At 37.0% G+C, this 21,976-nt stretch overlaps 1 pseudogene; it reads left to right on the top strand.

Annotated features, from left to right (window-relative positions):
* Window positions 1-421: 421 nt before the first annotated feature.
* The window catches only part of LOC109066542, a 60,921-nt pseudogene continuing 39,366 nt past the window's right edge, over window positions 422-21,976 (top strand).

Here is a 21,976-nt window from a genome sequence, read left to right as displayed (position 1 = left end):
CCACGTGAAAGTCTCCTGAGCTATGAAAGAGCAACATCTGAGCGACACATTTTCCTCTGCGTGTGTAATCAGTCATCTCTGATTAACTCGTATCACTGAACCTGCCACACACTGCATAGCAGACATTATACTGCGCCTGCTGGATCTCTGTCAAGCCCACCACTCCCTTTCCTCTCTCCTCCTTTCTTTTACATTCTTTTGAAGACTTTCTCTTCCTCTCTCCGACACAGACTCTACAAAGTCACTACTAAGAGCTTGCTCTCTGCCTTGCTGTCAGACCGGCACCCGTGTTCTCTCTCTCTCTCTTTTCTCTCTCTCTCTCTCCTCCTCTCACACGCTCTCTCGTGCGTGTCTCAGTCGCTCTCTGCTGCTCAGTTCATCATGTTGGCTGGAGAATGCTGCGTGCGGCAGCGCTCTCTCTCTCCTGCCCTGGCGCGGGACACGTCTGTCCCACCCGCTGCAGCTGAGCACTCTCACGGAGGAGGACGAGCCTGAACGGCAGCAGCAGGAGGAAGAGGACGAAGACGAAGGCTCCGGGGTCCAGCCGGACCCCATGTTCCAACAAACGGCGTACCTGCTGGAAGGTCCGGAGGACATGGTGGTGTCGCCTGGGGGGCTGAAGTCTCCAGACTGGGTGTACGAGTCCTACTACCGTATGAGCCTGCAGCATCCACTCATCGTGTTCCTGTTGCTCATCGTCATGGGAGCATGCCTGGCTCTGCTCGCTGTGTTTTTTGCCTCCGGACTGGTGAGACACTGTTCTTTATCCATCTATTCTTCTGTACTTTTCTGTATTGCATTGGACCACAGTGTTTCTCTGGTGGTTCTCAACTGGCTTTGCTTCAGGACTTTGCATTGGACATCAAGTTGTGACCCAGCATTTTAACCCAAAACTTAATATTCACTGTGTCAAAATGCTTTTCTATACCTTGTTTGGTTTTGTTAGTGGGCATATTGTCGTATATCTAGTTCGTATTGGCACCTATTGAATTGGATGGCTTCTGCAAAGTTACAGATGAATTTGTACTGAAACACCATAGAGCCTTTACGTCAATAGTAAAAAAAAAAATTGGGTAGCGCTTTCTCCTCCCTCTTAAAAGTTGATAAGTCTGTTTATTTTTCTACACAAACTATGCACAATTATATGGTTATTTGCATTTAACGTTGAATTTTCACTTCTGTCTGTGACCCCATCAGAAAAGACATGCCAGTTGATAACCAGTATAAATATTTCAAGTCAATATTTAATAGACGGTCCCTAGTAAAAAAAAAAAAAAAAAATCATATATTTAACATTCATTTATTTCATACTAAGTATGGTTCAAATCGCTTAACATATTTACTGACATATCACTCCAGACTTACTAGTATAAAAATTATAATTCAACTTTATTTGGAGTACTACGTGTGCATAATGCACATTTCTTAATATTAAGCTTAAAATGTTAAAAACTTGTTCTTTCGAGTTCTTTTCTTTTCAGTTTGATCCGGTTCACAAAACCGATCTGAGTGTATGATTCAATCATAAATTAGACTAACACAGTTCACAAATTAAATTTTAAGATGCTAAACAAATTGTAGGTGGAGGAAAATGATCGGTAAATAATGACTTTTGGCGTGTTCCTCAAACAAAGCTGTCATATGACTTCAGCAGACTCGGCATATGTCATAAACAACTCTTGTATGACACTTTTATGTCAGTTTTGAAGCTTCAAGGCTTCAGTTCACATCCAAAAGAAAGTCATTGTAAACAGGAAGACACAGTCATACAGGTTTGGAACAACATGAGGGCGAGTAAACGATGACTGAATGTACATTGTGGGTGAACTGTCTCTTTAAGTTGTTTTTGTTTTGTTCCTATTTTGGGAGGCCATTCATTTTCCTCTCTCGTCCCACAGTTGTGGTTGTGGTAGCGCTGCAGAAATGGGGTTTTGGTCTATGAGAGAGTGTTTTTACCCAAGATTGTGCGAATCTCACCACTCACACACCCTCTTCTTATATCTCCACTTCTTCAGTGTGTCTTTTCTCTCTCTGGCAGATTGTGTGAATCTCTCTGGTGAGAGAGCTGTTTCTGAGAGCGCCACTTCTGCAACCCTCATTTTCACCTGCTGTTTCACTCGTTCTCTCTCTGACTCTCTTTCTCTCTCACCAGATGCTCAGTTGTCTGTGTTTATGTGTAATGGGTTCAAAAGTATAAGGTCGGGGGGGGGGGTTATTTTTATTTTGGGGGGGTATATCGGGGGGGGGGTGGGGGGGTGGTATCGTGTCGGCTGATGATGAATGCTGAATGGTTTTTGGTTGCATTTTAATTTGTGAATTCATTGGAATGGGGAGAGATCAGATTAGAGAAATGAAGCACATCCCAAAGAAAGATCACCTACTGTATCATGATCACACAATCACCTGTTTTTAAGGGAATTGATAGCTCAGTCCATTGCAGGACTGAATCCCCCTACAGCACACTGTCAGCATGCTAATTAAAGCATCGCCACAAAAAACAGAACAAATCTCAGTTGATCGACCTCACGTATCATTTAGGCAGCTGCTCGGGACCTTCCCTAGACCCCATTCTTTAAGACAGTAACATTCACTGCCTAATGCGCAGGGACCCACTTCCTTCATTTACGCAGCGCTTGTGTGTGTGTGTGTGTGTGTGTGTGTGTGTGTGTGTGTGTGTGTGTGTGTGGTGACACATCATGCTCCTGTGGTTTGACCGCGGGTATGTTGTTTTGAAGCGCTGAGGCTCTTATCTTAGAAACAGCAGTCTGTTTTACACAGTCTGGCTAATGGGACCCAAAAATCTCATGAAACAAACTTTGCTTTATCGGCATTTCTCTGTCCGTTGTGCCTTTTTGTTTAAGTTCAGGTGCAGGAAGTTCTGCCTTCTTCTCTTTGAAGGCTTATCTTGTTTTTTCACAGCAAATCTGTCTAAAGATTGTGTTGCTGCTGCACTGTCCTGAGAAATGAAAGATTGATGGAGGGCTGGTGGAGTCGTGCGATAACACGGCTGAAAACAAGAACAAAAGTTCACTCCATTGGAAAGCCACATTAATCAGGTGCACTGGTTAATTAAAGGAGTTTTTCCTTTCCCAAAAAAGAAAAACATGTATACTGGTGGTGTGTAAAAAATGGCCATTACACACATTTTCAAAACCTTGACCTGTTGATACATTCATTTAACACAACTTTAGTTATATCGCAATTAATTATAACCAGTGGTGGACAAAGTACACAAATCAGGTTCTGAGCATAAGTAGATTAATATAAGAAGATTAGTGTATGAATATGTATTGATCTGCAAATAAAGCAAGAATTTTATCACCAAATCATACAGTATCAAAAACAATACTAATATATCAGTTTAAGCTACTGATAATTCAAATGTGCAAGTATGGAGGAAAAACAAAATGCGCGTTGACATTGTCATTATTTTGCGTTATTTGTCGTTTTTACCTAAAGTAGCCTATATGTACATGTGGTGACATGCGTTCAAGCATTTCATACAACATTTCAAACACTTTTTCAGCTGATTTAGTTCACAAACTGGATGAGTCCAATTTGCTTGTGTAGCATTTGATTTGTGAATTTGAATTGGTTCCAGATTTGCGAACAAGTTCAACGAATGTAATCAGCTCGTTTGTGAATTCTACATCACATCCCAGAGCGGTGTTGTCGATTTCTGCAGTTTGAAATAACAAGAAATTATATGTTTTTATGAAATGTAGTCAAGTAAAAGTACAATATCATACTTTGGAATGTTCTGAAGTAAAAGTTTCCCAAAATAAATGACAGATACTTGAAAAATGTACTTTAGTACAGCAACAAAGTAAAAGTACATTTTTGATTTTCGATTTAGATTCATACAATTATATTTGTACAATTTTTGAAGAAAATGTGAGTGGTGCTTGACTGTGCAAGAGAACTGTATATATACCTTTACTAAGGTTATTTATTTATTTATTTATTTTGCAAGTTTTATGATCGGCCAGGAGAAAATCGTGGGTTTGATAATTAGGAAAACAAGCCACTCTCCTCAACAAGCCACATGACTTCTACACTACTAGAATTGTGCTTTTGACATAGGAACTATATAGTTTGATTCAGTTGTTCACTTAAGAGGCATCTTCTAATTGGCAATTTCTTAACCAAAATGAATAATAACTCATCAGGCAATGATTTATGTGCTGTGTAACACACTTGATACCATCTTAATCAATGATGGTGAGGCAAAATTGGACACATTTTTCTCTCCTGCTGATGATAAGCCTGTTACTATTGAGATTTATTTTCTAATGGCTGCACTCCTTCCCATTCTGACCTCTTCAAATTACACTGAGAGCCAAATCTTGGAACAGACTATTTGGACAAGATCCACAGACCCACATCGTCTCGATGCTTCAATTTCAACAGCAAACACAAACAAGCTCATGAACACATTCCTGATCAACAATCCATTTAGTCTGTGCATAAAGAAAAAAACCTCCCATTCAGTTACAGCTCAGGATCATTTGTGTAGCGTGTCAAGGAGGATTTGGGTGAGATAAGGGTGGGGGTAACATGTTAAAACCTGACTCCAACACTGCAGAAATATGATAATGTGGAGTGGGATGAAGCGAACATGCAGCTTGATCAAATTAGATGAGTTATGAAGATGACAGCCTCACACTGAGCTGATGTTACCAGCTCATGCGATCATTAAGATTCGCTTCTAGTGCCATTGATTGAATTCAGTCATTGACACACTCCACAGCATCTGTAGAAATGTGTTGGCCTCTGCCTGGCTGAGTTAATTAGAAATGCAGTGTAAGATGAGCATGTCGTTTGTACTTGCATTATTGTTTAATGCCCATTTTTTTTTTACAAACCACTTAGATTTTAAAAGGCTGCCATATCACAGCCACCCTGTGCAGGAACAATGAAGAGCCCCGATTAAGAGGTTATTACATGAAACAGTGATTTCTGACATCTCCAAAAAAGTATTAGGACACTTAAGCTACACTTAAAAATCTATGAATGTCATTGCATTAGGAACAAAATATCATACCAAGTGGTATCTGCAACCAATTATGTTTTTCATTGCCATTTTGGCGAGGCTTATAGGTCCTACGTTAATTTTTTAACGATGTGCTGGTTCCCTGGTGTGTGCGACGACCAGAAAGTGTTGATTTCATGTTAACTTTTATACCATTTTGAAGGAATGTTTGAATTTAATACATCAAGCTCTTACACCTTTAATACATGCAAGAGTATACATCTAAATCCTTTTCAAAATCATATTTTTTAAGTATATTTTGAATACAATTTTGGGGTTTGTACCACATGACAATTTATAATCTAAACTAACCTAGTCATGTTATAAAAAGGCCAAATTATCTGATGTTTTTAGAGGCTTATTGACCTTGACAAACAATAATGAGGGTCTGTAAGAGTCCTGTCTAGGGTATCATTGTTTTGTTGTTTATTGGACCACATAACATTGTTGGTTACACCACATGACTTTGATTTGGTGGACAAACGTTTTTCAAATATTAACAGTGAAACAGTTCTCTAATCTCTAAATCTCTAAGAAATAATAATTTTGCCAAACTACTCAAGAGATTCTTGTCAAGTCTTTTTAAATTAATTTAAAAAGTTACAATTGTAAGTTAATTTATAATCATAAACCATGCTCACCAACAAGACTCATATGTATGAATTGAATTTTTTTAATAAAATAATAGATGCACACAAAAAAGGGAACGCTCCTTTTTCTCCATATTGTGTCGGTACTTTGGAAGAATAATAAGAGTATGAAAAATGCCATTCCCAAAATTACAGGTGCATAGCAGTGGAATTATATACCCACATCACAAAATGCAATACAAGAATCAATTTCCTTTTCTTTTCCCTTTATTTTTTATTTTGTTTATTGATTGTGTGAGACAATGAAAGTGTGGCTCTGTTTTGACAGTTAAAAATACATGAGTATGTGGTTACGGTGTAAGTTTGCTTTCTGCTGACGGTGAGTGGCATGCTTTACATTTTTGCCCCATCAGCAAGTCTCCAGGGCTGCAAAACCCACAGTAAACACACACAAACTCAGATTAAACTGAAATGCTCATGCAGACAAATGAACAGGAAGTGCCTGTGGAGGGGATAGTGCTGTAACAAAGCACCTCAGTGTGTCCGTCTCTCTGCCAAAATGGAGTCAAATGGATTTAAATAGACTCAAATGCACAATCAGCCGACTATATGAGCTCTGGCCATTGATAGGGTGAAGAAAAAGAGACTGATAGGAGCCAAGTCTGATTCATGCTGTGAGGGATGAAAGAGTGATGGGAGTAGGAGAACAGGAAGGAGAAGGGCTGATGGGAACGGGCCTAAAGTGGGGATTTTATGGCTAATCATGTAGGCAGTGAATCAGCACTTTGATGTAGACATTTAATTATAATTGCCCTGGAAAGAGGGAGAGGAATGTCAGATGGATGCACATTGTTAGTGGTGTTTGCTAAGACAAGCATTATTATTGCATATATGAGGGTTTAGACAATAAAAACCCATTGGCTCATAACTCGCACATTTATGCTACGGACATCAATGATGCTAGACATGAATGGTACCTTTAAGGTACTAATATGCACCCTTTAGCTGAAAATAATAAACAAAAGTGTACCTTTTGAAAAGGTACCGTACCAGTGATGGCTTTTGTACCTTTTTTTTTTTCTGAGAGTGTCCAGTTGATGTTAAGTAGACAAAGGTGCTAAACAAGAAATGAACATTGATTTATAAAAACAAGCCCTGGATTCTTTTAGAACATGACAAATAATTAAAATAGAATTAATTACTTTGTAGCCTGACATTGTCCTGTCGATATTGTTGATTTGTTTTGTTTTTGAAAATCATTCCACCACATCTCAAATGATATTTTGTATTTTCTGTGATAGAAACGATTATGGCTGATGTGACATTTAAAACATTTTTTTTGGAATAAAATGACAGATTCTTTTGTTTTGATGATGAATACTTTCACATTTTGTCATAATTTGACAAAATTACAGCTTGATTGGAAATTATGCACAACAATTCTGTTCGCAAGTGATATTTACCTTGATTTTTCTTGTTCTTTGCACATCACATCTCAAATCTCCAGCATGCTCATCAATGACACTGTTGTCTCCTTGTCAAAGGGATCTTCACTCAAAAAATGAAAATTCTCTCATCGTTTACTCATCCTCATCCCATCTCAGATGTGTATGAGTGTCTTTCTTCAGATGTACATGAATGAAGTTCTTTAGACAAATAATCCACGTCTGTGAATCCATATAATGAAAGTGTATGAAAGCTGACAAAGTGAACACAATGATAACTCATAAAACCCCAGTAGATGAACCACTGATTAAAATACTAATCATTTAAATGCATATATGAGAGTTGGCTGCAAACAATGGTATATTCAAAAGGTTCAAAATATTAGTATTTTTCTCACACACAACCTGTCGGTTACTATTGCGTTCACTTTGTGTTGTTTTTTGAAGCATCAGCTTTGTGTGACTGGCATTATGTGCACTCACAGAGATGGATTATTTTTGAAAAATGTTTTGCTTTCATCTGAAGAATCATTCATCATACTTCACCAAAAATGTAATATGGGTAAATATGTTCAGTGTGGTCAAAATTACATCTGTTCTAATTCTTGAAAAATGTATACAAATGAAAAAAATATTACATTATTATTATTAGTTTAGTTTATCATAGTTTTAAAAATAATAATTAATTGATGGCTTTTTACATTTTTAGATAAAAAATCTGGATCTGTGACAAGGCAAACAAAAAAATGTACACAAAAGACATTTGAAGAGTAAAAGTAACAAAAATAAATTATGAATGTGTGGTACAGTATGTAGTTTTTAAATGCAGTTTTAATGTGATTTTCTGGTAATAAAAATGCTTTGTTGACATCCTCTTGGTTCCCTCACCCAATAACTCAATAGGACTTTTCAATTTTTTTTTTTATAGAATTTTTTTTTTTGTTCACAACACAACTTATGAATTTTGAAGACTAGTAAGTAGAAATGTAAGCTATAAACAAACTATGCCGGTGTTTCTCTTAAATTTTTTCAGTCTTTTTTAAAACATTTTCCCTGAAAGTTTGAGTTAGAATAGTTTTGCATGAGTACGATTATAAACAGTGAGGCTGTGAAAGCGACTAGTGAGTGGATGAGTTTACCTGTTCAGTGTGATGATGTTTAATAACAATCTCTGGAGTCACATTTAGACACTTGTTAGCAACTGCCTTTTTTTAAGACAGGTAAAAGCTTTTTTTAAAAAAAAAAAACGTGAAAATACGGACATTATTAAAGACATTTAATCAAAATCCCGTTAAAAAAAAAAAAATTGGCTTCATGACAGTGGATCCGGAAGAACTAAAATGTGAACTCGCTTCTGTGTTTTGGCCTACAAAAATACATGATGAGCCTGTAACAATCACCCAGAATTTCTTAGCAACCATCTATCGATCCCCTAGCAACCACTCCGAACTCCCTAGCTTTGTGACAGCAACTTTTTCACAATGAAGCATGGCTTTTATTTTCTTTCATTTTCAGTATCAAGTTATAATCGATGTTGAGTTATTTCAGTGCATGACTGAAACTGAAGCAGGCATGGGCCCTTCTTTGTCTGTCTGTGGCTAATGGAAACAGAAAGGGTGTGTTCCCCAAGAGTTCATTGAGAATCGATCTGCGTGCCAGAGATCCCTTGAATTTGTAGTACTCCCTGGGGTGTCTCCTCTAATGGCTGGTGAGTCATACTGTGGGACTGGCATTATATTACTGTGAGTTTGCCAGCTCAGTGCTCTCTCATCATTCACAACAAAACACACACACAGTCATCCGAACTGATGGTGCAACACCACATCTACAGCACCTGTACAAGCCACACACACACACACCTCAATAAATAAGTACTACCTGAATTGAATTACGTTGTTGTAATCTTTTTTCTTTTTTTAGCTGAATAGCTTTAATGATGGCCAAAGAATGAAGTCATCTTTGCTCAATTCAAACCGTAATAAACCCTCCATGGCATATGTCATGAGTCATCTCCAATAAATCTGCATAGATAATGTAGCTATAATGTAGTTATTAAAATTCTCTTCTCTGACTACCCTCCTGCCGCGGCTCTGTCTCCGTCTGCAGTAGATGAACAGTCTGTGAGTGTGTGACTGTAAGTCTAGACTGAGTGAGCCCCTCACACTCTTGCAGTCAAACAGAGAATTACTGACTGATGATGAGAGCTACAGGTAGAAATAGACTTTATGAAAGCTCACAGTTTGCCTCTTTCAAGTCAGCATGGAATTAAATTGACCATATTTACCTTTTTTAAAGGGATAGTCCTACCAGAAATAAATCATTTACTCAGCCTTTTATTCCAAGTCAGTATTACCTACTCCTTAACGTGAGATACAAAAGAAGAAATTTGAAAGAATGTACTGATCACTCCTTTCCATGCATTTTACATTTATTACAGACTATTGTAGACATCCAAGTCTCCAAAACAATACAGAAGCATCATAAAGTGGTTAAGATTTTTTTGAAAGAAATTATATTATATGTTTTTTATTTAAAAAGGATGCATTAAATCAGTCAAAAATTGATAATAATAATAATAAATGTTTCTTGAGCGGCAAATCGGCATATTAGAAGGATTTCTGAAGGATCATGTGACACTATGTAATGATACTGAAAATTCAGCTTTGCATCACAGGAATACATTAGTAGTTATTTTTTAAAATATATTCGAATTCAAAAACAGTGCATTAAAATCGTAATGATATTTCACAGTATTACTGTTTTTACTGTATTTTTTGATCAAATAAATACATCCTTGGTGCGCATAAGAGACTTCTTTCAAAAAGATTTTAATGACCACAATCAGTTTATCCGGTTCACATTTTTCATTGCATATCCTGTTTCACTCAAATATGCCACATAATGGAAGCGAATTGGTTGCAAATGTTGTTTCATGTTGACTTTAATGTACATTAATTGATTTGATTACATTTTATGAACGTCAACCCCATATAACGATATTATATAACAATTTGAGTGCAAAGTGTTTTTCAAATGTTAATTGTCCCATATTAATAATTCAACAGTAAAAAACCACTACTGTCCCACAAAATACACTTTGATAGAGCACATTATGCTAATGGAAAAGTTTGGACATAATGGACTGAACTCTGGTTCAAAGTATAAGGTTAGGGTCAGAGTTTTTGTAATAAAATCATTGAAGAATCTATCTTTCAGTCCTTCTTTGTATTAAATCCAGCTCTAAATGTGCCTTTTCTGTTATTTTTCCCAGCACGTCTCAATAGACAGTTCTCTTCTTCATCAGCTAGTGAATGCATCAATGAATGAGCCGTGAACTGTCATTGTGTTTCCACAGACCATGGAGGAGCACATGGCCTTCATCATGACTGTGCCCACAACTCTGGCCATTTTTCTTGCCATCTTCATCCTCGTCTGCATTGAGTCAGTCTTCAAAAAGCTTCTCCGCCTCTTCTCCCTGCTCGTCTGGGGCTGTCTGGTTGCCATGGGTTACCTCTCATGTTCTTCGGTGGGATCATCTGTCCATGGGACCAGGTGAGACTTGAGTGACAGCATTTTCATCGCTCTCCGCAATTATTCTTCAGTGACCGCCTTCGACCTCTACGGCTATCACGTCCTAATTTACCTTTTTCTTTTTATCATACTGAAGTGCTCAGAATGAGGTATTCGCCATGCATAAAACACGACTTGCATCAGTGCGATTTATATATGTAGATGTTCAAGAAAATTGCTTGGATGAAAAGCGCTGCACAATCATGCAGATATTCACTAACGCGGTGTCATTTTCTCCATTCATTTGCACAGTAATTCATGAATTTTAGTGTGCGAGCTTGTTCTGTGCACTGAATCATTCATTAGTTCATTGAACTCTGCTTAACGCATGATTTTGGCTAATAACTGTGACACAGTCTCAACATAAAAAATGCATGGCTTAAGAGTAATTATGACAAGTTCGCCTCTGCTTCCATAAAACAAATCAGGTATTAAACAGACTTGCTTAGCTTGTTCGCACACTTTGTTTTTTCTTCTTCCCGCTCTGCGTGTTTAGCGAGGAGGAGGTGCAATCAGCCCCAGCCACCGCTCAAACAAGATGGCAAAAACATCCACGGTTTAGTCGTCTTTTATAAACAGCTCTTGAGTTATGATATTACGCTGGCTGTAGGAGGAGAGATCGGCTGTTCCGTGCACTAGTAAATGCAGCTTGCCGTGAGTCATCCAGGCTGTTTGCTTGACATGACTTCATAACTTAATAACTCGGATGGGCTCAGTGATCTGGATATGCATATACAACAAAAACTGGCTTTGGGTCAAAGGGCGGCAACATTTCACTAGGAACTACTTCAGTAAAAGCTAGGTGGCACCTAACATGACATCCATTTTAAACAATTAGCCATAAATATGCCCCTATCCCGGAAAGATCAGAGGTGAGGTAGTTTATAGTTTAGTTTATTTTCAGAAATATATGGCATCTCGGCCCATAGTTCCACAAGATCACAATGACATGGCAGATACTCTTTTCTTCATTACATGGTATATATACAATAACAATGTCCATGCATACTCTGAATCATAAACACTTGACACATCAATACAGACATCACCCACAAGAAACAATCTGCATACAAAGAGCAATCATACAAGAAAAGCTTCTCATTTTCTCTCACAGAAATATTTGATGTTAACTTACAATAATTACAGATTCTCTCTGCCACTATTACTCCATCTGCATCTATTACTGTTTGTATAGCTAAATGATGACTTGAACATCTAAAAAAGAACAATGATTGTACCGGTTGCATGTTTATATACAGACGCAATGTAGCTCTCTTGTACTAACAAAGATTTGTATTGTACATATATATTTAACTAGTTATTTTCTATAACTGATGCACATTACACCAAACCTCTAGTAACAACACTTAAAATTACACCAGTTAAAAATAGCTACAGTATGAATGTTCTTATATCACCTACATTTCGAGCCTCCCAAGCACTGGAAAAAAACATAAAAAATACAGCAAAACTCTTATACAAGTAACCCATGTTTTTCTACCTACTTCATCTAACTGAAAAGCATATTTCTTGGATAACGATGATTAAACATAGACACTAGTTTTATCTAGAAGTGAGGTTATGAATACCATATTAATGAGTGGCCCAAAGTTGTAGTTGCATTATTTGATTGTTCTCCCTCAATATTATTTTTGATTTGATTTATTTTAATTTAATTTATTTTATTTTATTTTGTTTTCTTTGCTTTGCATTTATTTGTTCTGTTTGGCTTTTTTTTTTTTTTTTTTGTTTTTTTCAGTTCTGTTTTGCTTTTCCGCTTTTATTGATTTATTATTTTCTGCTCTGTTTTTTGCTTTTGCTTGGTTGCTCCCCCCCGCCATCATTGCTTTGTTGTTGTTTTGTTTTGGTTTGGTTTTGTTTTGTTTTGTTTTTTTTTCCTCGTTTTGCTTTTTACGTCGCTTTGCGTTGTGTTTCATTGCTTTTATTTTGTTTCTTCTCTATGGCCTGTTTTTAGAGGCACAGGGGCTAAAAAAAAACTAAAAAGGTTGCCTTTCACTCTGTTATGTATTGGTCTACATTTAGGTGAGCCACAATTCAATTAATGTATAGAAAATCGTGATACTGGGCTATGCTAACCAGCTTAACCTTGAACCTATATCTGCTCCAGGCTTGTTAGTGATGTTTTAGTGCTGGTGTAGATTGTGGACCACTGCAGCCATGCTAAAAAGTGCCAACTGGTCCCCAACCTAAGTGTTCAACCTAAGTGAAGAATCTACAGTTAAGACTTCGTCACATCAGCATCCAAAATGCCAAATATGGTGGTGAGCAGCTACACCTGCCTTTTTATCAGGGCTCTGTCATAATTTATTCCCTACACTTAGTGCAGTCTGAGCTCACATGCTGTGCCTGAAGGTTTAGCTCTAGAGGGAACCAGACTTCTGGTGCAGGAAATTCAGAAGAGCCTGCTAATAAAGGCTTTGCATACGTGACGGGGAAGAACTAGTCGGGTTCAGGCGATCTGAATAAAACTACCACCTAATTAGCACTCAGAGTACTGCAGCAAAGTACTTAATTAGCAAAGAGTTTCTGATTGTTTCTGAATGTGTCTTGAAGTAGCAAATGTGTGCTTATTAGCATAACTGAATGGCACAGTAGCTACGTCTACACTAGTTGAAGACTTAAAGAGCTCTATTAGGCTATGCCGTATTTAATTTCCTGTTTTTACTGTAGCCTTTTAAGCTACACACTGTGCTCCTACAGTTTTCTCTCTGGTTATGTTCTTTGGTGTGCCACAAGCTACACGGCCACATTGCTTGAGCTCTAATGAGCTATACACTTGGAGTTGCTTCGCAACACTTACAAGAAAAAACAACAGTCCCTAACTATAGACTCACATGTGTCGAGGTACTACTGCAGATGAAAAGCCTTCACTATTCCTCACATAAGTCTGTAATGCAGGCATCATTAATCCACAGCAGCAGTAGTTCTCCATTAGAGACGCCTGTGAAAAGCCAGCAGCCTTTGTATGTTGTAGAGAAGAAAGAAAACATAATTGAGCTCAGAGTCAGCAGAGGAACAAAAGGCAGCCATACTCACCTTACGCCAATCAGCCTGAGGGCAAATCAGAAGAAAAGACCCCCAAAAACACAGTCTTGTGTATCTTCATTTCCCAAAATTTGGTTGCAAGAACTGCTGATTGAATGCTTTATGAAGGATGTAAAACAATGATGGGGAAACTAATAAAGTGATGAAAGAGGTGAAGGAGGCAGACTTTAGATTTTGAATCACTTTTTTTAATACTTTTAAAAAAGGAGGAGGCAAAGGCAAAAGCGATTGCTCTAAGATGGTGCAGGAAGCACGTATAGTGAGAAGTGGATAGCAACTTTTAGCAGCATTGCAAACAATCACTACAATAAAAAAGATTTTGTAAAGCACCAGCTGCTAGCTGCTGTCAGTCAAGACTTAATGCAGTTAATTCGTTAAGATTAATTCTGGTAGTAAATTTTGGTTCCTACACTGTAAATTACACATTATAAAAATACACCTTATAACTGAAAAAAAAAAAAAAAAACAAAAAAAATATATATATATATATCTATATATATATATATATATATATATATATATTATATATATATATATATATATATATATATATATATATATATATATATATATAAAGGTAATTTAACTACCTTAAAATGCTTATAATGATTATAAAATGTACAAATGATCACTGTGATTTTTTACCATAACAAACAGAGACTATAAGGCAAATATAATATATGAAAACATTATAAAATGCAGATAAAGAAACTTACCTCTGTTTGAACCATGTAATGACAGAAAAATCAATGGATACCTTTCAAAACGTACTATAATGTACTTTTAAAGTACTGATAAGTAGCTTTATTATTATACTATATGTACCTTTACTAATATTAGTACATTTAGGGATAAATAATATTAAAAAAGCTGTTGCACCTTAGGATACCACACCATAGACAGCTTTGTACCTTTTCTGAGAGTGAATAAAATGCTAAATTTAGGTAAAATTAGTATTTAATTATTATAAGTAAAACACAGTTTGACCTAAATCAGAACATTTAAAATAATATTTAAAAAAGCTTTTATTTATTTATTTATTTATTTATTTATTTATTTATTTATTTATTTATTTATCACATTTCAAGCTAAACAGCTTAAATATATCAGTTAAATGTATGAAATAATGTGAATAAGTTCAGTATGTTGTTATATACAGTATATCAGTAGCATGTCTCAGAAAGTGTCACTACTGCCACTGATACCTCAGATTTGCATATTTATGCCATTATGTAAATTTGCTGTTCTCTGTAACAGCAGTTGTTTAATAAGTTTAATGGGGTGTGCTAATTGTCCTCAGTTCACCCCGTTTTTTTTTTTTTTTTTTTAGTTTTTCTGGAGATCCGTGAGTGTGATTGGACTGCATGTGATGATAACAACACTACTTATATGTTCCATCATTATCCTTTAATGGAAGTCTTTCAGATTATCAGATTATTCCATTTCCATTTGCTTTCCTAATACAAAAGCAGTGCAGACCAGACATTAAGATCCCAGTAGACCACATAATCTTATTCACTATGAAAAAGCAAATCTGTTAAGTGTGTCTTATGTATTTACTACCATCTGTTGCCTTAGCAAACTCTTGAAGAAAATGCTTTACATATGTTACAATCTAATTCTATGTGATGGTTTTAAAGCAAAAATTATCTGAACACAGTATTCAATATTCTCAATATAGCAATAGCATCATGATAAAACTCTGATCTCTATGTAAAGCCTATGTGAAAAGGCAATTTAAGGTAATGTGAGTATAAACAAAATGATGTTTTACAAACTGTATTCATAAAATATGTGCATTATACTTCTGAATTTTCTTGGCATTCAGATTTATGAGAAATAAGCCATAGTGCATCTGTTTGCATTTTGATTTGTAAAGTTTTTGTTATTTTGTTGTGTGTGTGTTTGTCCTTTTTATAAGTTCTTTATATAGTTAGTTCCAAAATAAGGGGAACTCAAATAAACACATTAACAACACTATAATAACCTCAATCCAGGAATAGTTCAGGTGAAAATGTATTTAAAGATTTGGATGCTGTAGATGATTATACAATCGTTTATCAACTCAAATAATCAGATTCTCTACAGGGACACATTAATAATGAGCTAAATTATAATCAAACTTGTTAAAATTTTAAAATATCATCAGACGGGATTAATGATATTGGGATTCCTGTCTTTGAGTTGGGCAGCTGAACATTTTTTTCCCATCTAGTGCAAATGAGAAATCTGTGACGTACAGTCAAAACCTCACTGCAAATCTCATTGGCAGCTACTGCATGTGTGTGATAATTCAAACCTGATTAATACCGGCAAAACCGCTCCAAATGTGCATCTGAGAGTTTCACAGAGCTCAAACCAGCTGTGACTGTATTTGTTCTCGGCCATCAACAATCATGATCACAAAGACTGGCTGGAAGAAAAAGAGCCATATGGAAAGATGCGGGTGACATCCAAAGTCTCAGTCCACATTGAAAATCTGCCATTTAAAATCCAATCTAAATTTGGAAATATGTTTAGGATTTTGGATAAGAAATATATCCATATTCATTTGAATATTTTAGTTTGTTTGTTTGTTTGTTTGTTTACAGTGTGTATTTCTTTATGAAATTGTAAAGTACACCTTTAAAATATTTATTTTTTACTTGATCTGTCAGTTTAATGCTGTATCATGCTGATATTTCTTCATCACTCTAGTTCCCATGCATGTACTGGGAGCCAGACAAAGAGAGAATATTTAGGATTCAGTGCCATATATCCTGGTCTGATGTAGAAAAAGACCACTGAATTGAACTGCCCAGTCTTAATCTGCTAGCAGATAGACCAGAACTTTAAGCATGCATGGAACTGCCAAGCAATCAGTTCATTTGAGAGATTAAGCATTTAACCCTTGCCAAATTCTTGAGGCTGAACTCAAAACTTTAGCGAAAACTCAAACTATCTGTCCAATCCGAGGTGAAAGTGCGAGACGCCCTTCGGCCCGGAGCCCAGCGGCGCGTTCGGTCTGCTGGGGGATTCTCTCTCCTCCACAAGCCAAATGTAACCATTCCTGACGGTTCCTCTGATCCTCCTCTGCGCCAGACAGATGTGGAAATGGCGATCGATAAGGCCAAAGACATGTTACGTCTAGAAAAAAAAAAACCACTCCCCTGCAATCTGTTTGTTTCTTGGCAGTGTGTGTGCGTGTGTGTGGTCGTGTGAGGGTGACCCAAGCTAGAAATCCATTAGAGCTTTGCTGCCAAGTCCCAGTGCCCTATCTGCCATTCCTCCAGTGCTATATTGAGCCCCTCGTTCACAAAAAAAAAACAGCACTCCAGTGTAAGAACATATAAAACATACGTTTTGAAATATTTATGAGCGTATTACATCGTTCAAGCGTAAAAAAAAAAAAAAGACTAAAAGGCTACAGACAGTTTAAAGGGGACATATTGGTGAAAAAACGAATTGTTTCTTGTCTTTTGAAATATATGAATGTTAGTAGAGCAAAACATTTTCAAATAAATACTGCCCTCAATTACCATATTGTAAAGAGATTTTTAACTTTAAATTCTGTCAACAATTATTCATTCCTCATGGTCCCATGCAGCAGGACTGTATGAGTTTCTTTCCTTTCGCTGTTGAACCACAAAGAAGCTATTTTGAAGAATTTGGGTAATAAAACACATTGGCGGTAGCCATTGACTTTTAGTATGGAAAAATACGATGGAATCCATGGCTACTGTCTACTACCACATTCTTCGAAATTCTTCTTTTGTGTTCAACAGAAGAAAGAAACTGAAGAAAAAAAGGGTGGGAACTATCCCTTTAATACTGTATTGTAAATGTGGGCAATGGCATCACTAGGTTTATGGCACTCTTGTACAATATTGCTTCCCCCCCTTAGCAACGTTTCCTGCATATTAATATTCGGTATGTAGCAACTTTGCTATCCTGATAAAGGTCTGCATGAATTATGCAAGCACACAGGTTAGCCATGATAACAGATGTTATTTCAGAAGTCTTCAAAGTAACGTAGAACACAACACTAAGTAACATAATGGTACACTTACTTTCTGTTAAGTATCAATTCTCCCTACTAACTAGTTCTAACTTCTTAGCAAGGCATATTACGAGCTTTTGGCTTTTGAATAGTACGTTAGAAATCAGGTAGTAATGTCTGATTCGGCATTACTGGATTCTAGATCCCTTAATCCTACCCCATACCTAAACTTAACAACCGTTCGTACTACCCTATAATAAGAATCAGGATTAAGAGTTTGAGGCAAAAGCGCGTTTTAGTTAATAGTTAGTTTAATAGTAAACTTGGTCCCCAGACCAAAGTCTGTGAATATTCAAAAAAAAAAGCCAGCGAAGCATATTCCTTTCACGTTCATTCATTTTTATCAGAGTATGCTACCACTCTTGAAAAACTCCAAATCAAATTTCAAATAAACTCTTTTGAGATAAAGAGCTTGCTGTACACTGAAACTTCCAGAACCTCTCTATCTTTTCCAGTCCAAAAAATGCATTTACTAAAATAACTGTTCGTAACTTTTGATGATGAATGCAATCAGCCCACGGAGCGCCCACATTGATTACTTTCAGTGAGGCATAATGGATGCTCCAAAAAAATCTGAGGTAATAAGATAAAAGCAGGAATTATGTATACTTTTTCCTGAACACCACATTCAACCAATGATAAGAGTAAAATGTAGTGAAGGTTTGCCAAATGTTTGTGCTGCTTCTGGCTGAAATGTAGCGCCAGCCTTCTTTATACCTATTCTAAGGATCCCAGTGTATGGAAAACAAGTTGCTGACGTTTATTTTTAACAGGGTCCCCTTATCATTTTAGTAATGAATTCACTTTTGATCGAACATTTTGTGCAGCAAGAATGCTTTGGTAAACAGGCTGTTAACGACAGGTTGCAGCGGGAAAAAAGTTATTTATATAAACATCTCTTGAAAAATGTATACTATATTGGACAAGCAGAGCACAGAGCACAAAGAATTATATACATAATATGTAAGCCCAAGATGCATAACACAAATATTACCGGATGATTTAGCATTTTTTTTGAGACCAATTATTGAAGTTAAATCATAAATATAAGTGGTTTGATTGTTAAGGGCTGGTTTGGCATTTGCGAGTACATATCAAATTGGGTCAGCCCTGATTGAAACCCTGTTATTCTCCTCAGCATTGTGGGCAAAGGAAAAGCAAACCAAACACTCACGACCCATGTTTCCATCATGGTCTCAGCTCACTTTTTGAAGTGCTCTTCTTGAATCACCCTGAAACCGCCCATGCGTTTTATCTTAAAGCCAATTTGCAAAGACAAATAGCCTAACAAATCCGGAAATCGACGGTTTTACTGCGGGAATTACACATACACAAGGTCCATTTTATGTGTTTTTTTTCCTTCCAAAATGCGGCTAATGTGCAGTAGTAAAAGTGTTACGCTTTTTAATTGTGTGCAGAAATGAGTGTGTATTTGTAAAACATGCAGCCAGTACTTTTTATTACTTAACCTCTTTTCCCTGCATCATTTTTTTTAAAAGTAATTTGCCTGCCACCATTCAGCATTTTAGAAAAAATTTTATTTTTCACAAAAATGTAAATAGACTGGGATTAAATCTGAACAATCAATGTGTCTCAATTCTAGCTTCATGCATTCTTTTTTTGAGACAATTGAGTCAACAAAAACCTGAGAAACCTGCCGGCTTTTTGTCACAGACTATGTCCAGAGGTGATTACCGAATGAGGAGTCCAAAAGCACCGAGGGTGTGTAAGTAGAATCACTTCCATCAGCCACCCCACAGCTTGCACTCAAACCATGGATTTAAAAACACTAGGCACTGTTGCACTTGCCGACTTATGTACATAGTTACGACAACAACTGGGCATCATACACTAAACCACAGAGTATCACACCTGACCAGGTTTCAAGTTCTTTCCGAACACCAAAAACTCCTGCATCAAACACGTAACCTATTGCTATGAGAACATACGTACCTTATTGCTATGAGTGTGTGACCATCATACTACTCTGAAAATTTCTAGTGAATCTGTCAAACTCTAATCTGCAGACTGTATTTTTGAACCTGTCACCCAACTAGAGGTCATCTTATCTAAACTGTAACATTTAGTCATGTGTGTATTTTCAGTGTTTATCCTGATTCTGATTCTCTGTCCCTATGTTGTTAGGGCTTTAGATGTTAACTGGCAGTCTAATGCACTGTTAAGTCTGTTTGCCAGGTGTCGTTTTTTTCCTGTTAATTGTGTTTGTGGTGTACACCATGCCTGCCCCGTCTCTCCATGAGGGAGGCCGTCATAGCTAGTGTCCTCACTTCATCCTCCCACACCTAGTGCTCAGCATCTGGCTCTCGAACACTACAGACCACCCTGGCGGCCCTTGTCTGGCAGGTAAGTGTGTGTGTGTGTGTGGATGTTTGCTGTAGGTGGGTGTTGCTTTCGTTCACTGACAAAAAGTGTGTGGGCTGAGACAGGAAAACAGCTACATAGAATCTAATAAGAATATGTTCGCGGAATGTGAGTCGAGAGAGAGCGAGTGAATGTGGAAGGATGTTTCCTACTTCTGCAGTTGCTTTGCTGGTCATGAAAGGGCAAATTTCCCAGAATCCTCTACTGTTCCGCCTGGCTTGTTTTCTCATCATATTGGCTTCCCACTTATAGACACATTGAATGTCAGAAATCAATGGGCAAAATTGCTCCCCTCCAGTGTTTATTCGCACCGGGGGAGGGTTAACTGTTTCAGATCTGTGGAAATTTGGTCCTGGAACTTCTTCTCTTTTAAACACTGTAGCAATTGGGATGGAGAGTTGGCAGTGGAATAGATATTGAATTAAGTTCAGTTGTTTCTAAATGTTGTACCCCCCCCTACGTATGTTTAATTGACAGATGTGAGTTTTAAGTGGGCAAATAAAATGTCAAGAACAAGCAGGAAAGTGAAATGAAAAAAAACATAAATGAAAGGGAATGAACCAAATATGAACAACTTTTGTTTGAATCACCCCCCCCCATAAGGATCCATGCCACTTGGTGTCAGTTTAAAATCTGAGAGCCAGCAAAACACAAACTAAAGCCATTTCTCAAACGATGGCTTGTGATGCTTCATCAGTCGTCATTGCTCTTAACCAAGTACATGCAGTTGAAATCCCCGGATGTGTTCTTGGTCTGCCCCTTTTATTGAGGATGCATCAAGAGGTGACTTGTGTAAAACTTGAGCAGCAGGTAACCCACAATATCATTTTTGCCCCAACCAGCAAGTGTTAAACCCACATCAGTTTCAAAAGCTGCTCTTATGTGGCATGAAATTTATTTTCAATATTTTTTTCCGTGTTCCCTCCCCTGCCGAGGGGCAGCCTTACATCTGCTAGTCTTTCTTCGACATTTGGCCGCTGGCTCTTCTGTCTTCCTGTTGTGGTTTACACATGAAAGAATAATTTCGTTGTTAGGTATAGTCTAACAGGCAATGTACATTTGTCTGGTGAATCTAGTATTTGTCATATCATTTTTGGCTGCGCACAAAGTTAAGTTTCATAACTTTTATATTTATTTAATTAACTTTACCATAGTCCAGCGCTGATGTAGCATCCGTTTGACTGGATTGTTTCATTTTGTCTTTATTTCCTATTACAAAATCCTCTTATAGGCTACGTTATACTTTGTTGATTAAATTAAATTTTAATTAAATTGTTCATTTAAAATTGACATTTAACAAAAAGAGGCAGGTTGTGGTTTTATGTCCCATTTCATGTTATTTATTACTGCAAGTTAAGGTAATTACATATAGGCTGAACCACATATTAATATCTTTATATCTTGTTAAAATGAAAATTGAAAGAGGGTTGTGTTTTATATTTGGTTTTGTGTATAAGTATAACATACAGTGAATGGTCATCAAGTATTGTATTTACCGCGGACCGGACACATTGTTTGTGGCTATTAATTTTAACTGAAAACTAAAAGAAGGGCAGGGGTTTTTTATCATCATTTCTGTTTTGTTATTGTTAGAATGATACACAGTGGACATGTTGAGAGAACGCGGAGTATGACAATGGCTGAGTCTGGGAGGTAATGCTGCTGTTGCCGCCCGTTCCTCAGGCTCACACTCGCGAGTCCAAACTGTCAGTCTTAACTACGCAAAACGCAAGTCTTAACTTTGCCTACTTGGTATTGGAAACGGCCTGAAACTTACGAGGCCACTGAGAGTTGTAAGCGACAGGAAGTGTGTGGGGGGTGCAATACTGTTTTCCCAGCGTCTGAAAATCCG

The sequence above is a fragment of the Cyprinus carpio genome, unplaced genomic scaffold, assembly GCF_018340385.1.
Source record: "Cyprinus carpio isolate SPL01 unplaced genomic scaffold, ASM1834038v1 S000006747, whole genome shotgun sequence".
NCBI classification, from domain to species: Eukaryota; Metazoa; Chordata; class Actinopteri; order Cypriniformes; family Cyprinidae; genus Cyprinus; species Cyprinus carpio.
Note: the sequence above shows the minus strand (reverse complement) of the source record. Positions and strands in the feature narration are given on the sequence as shown.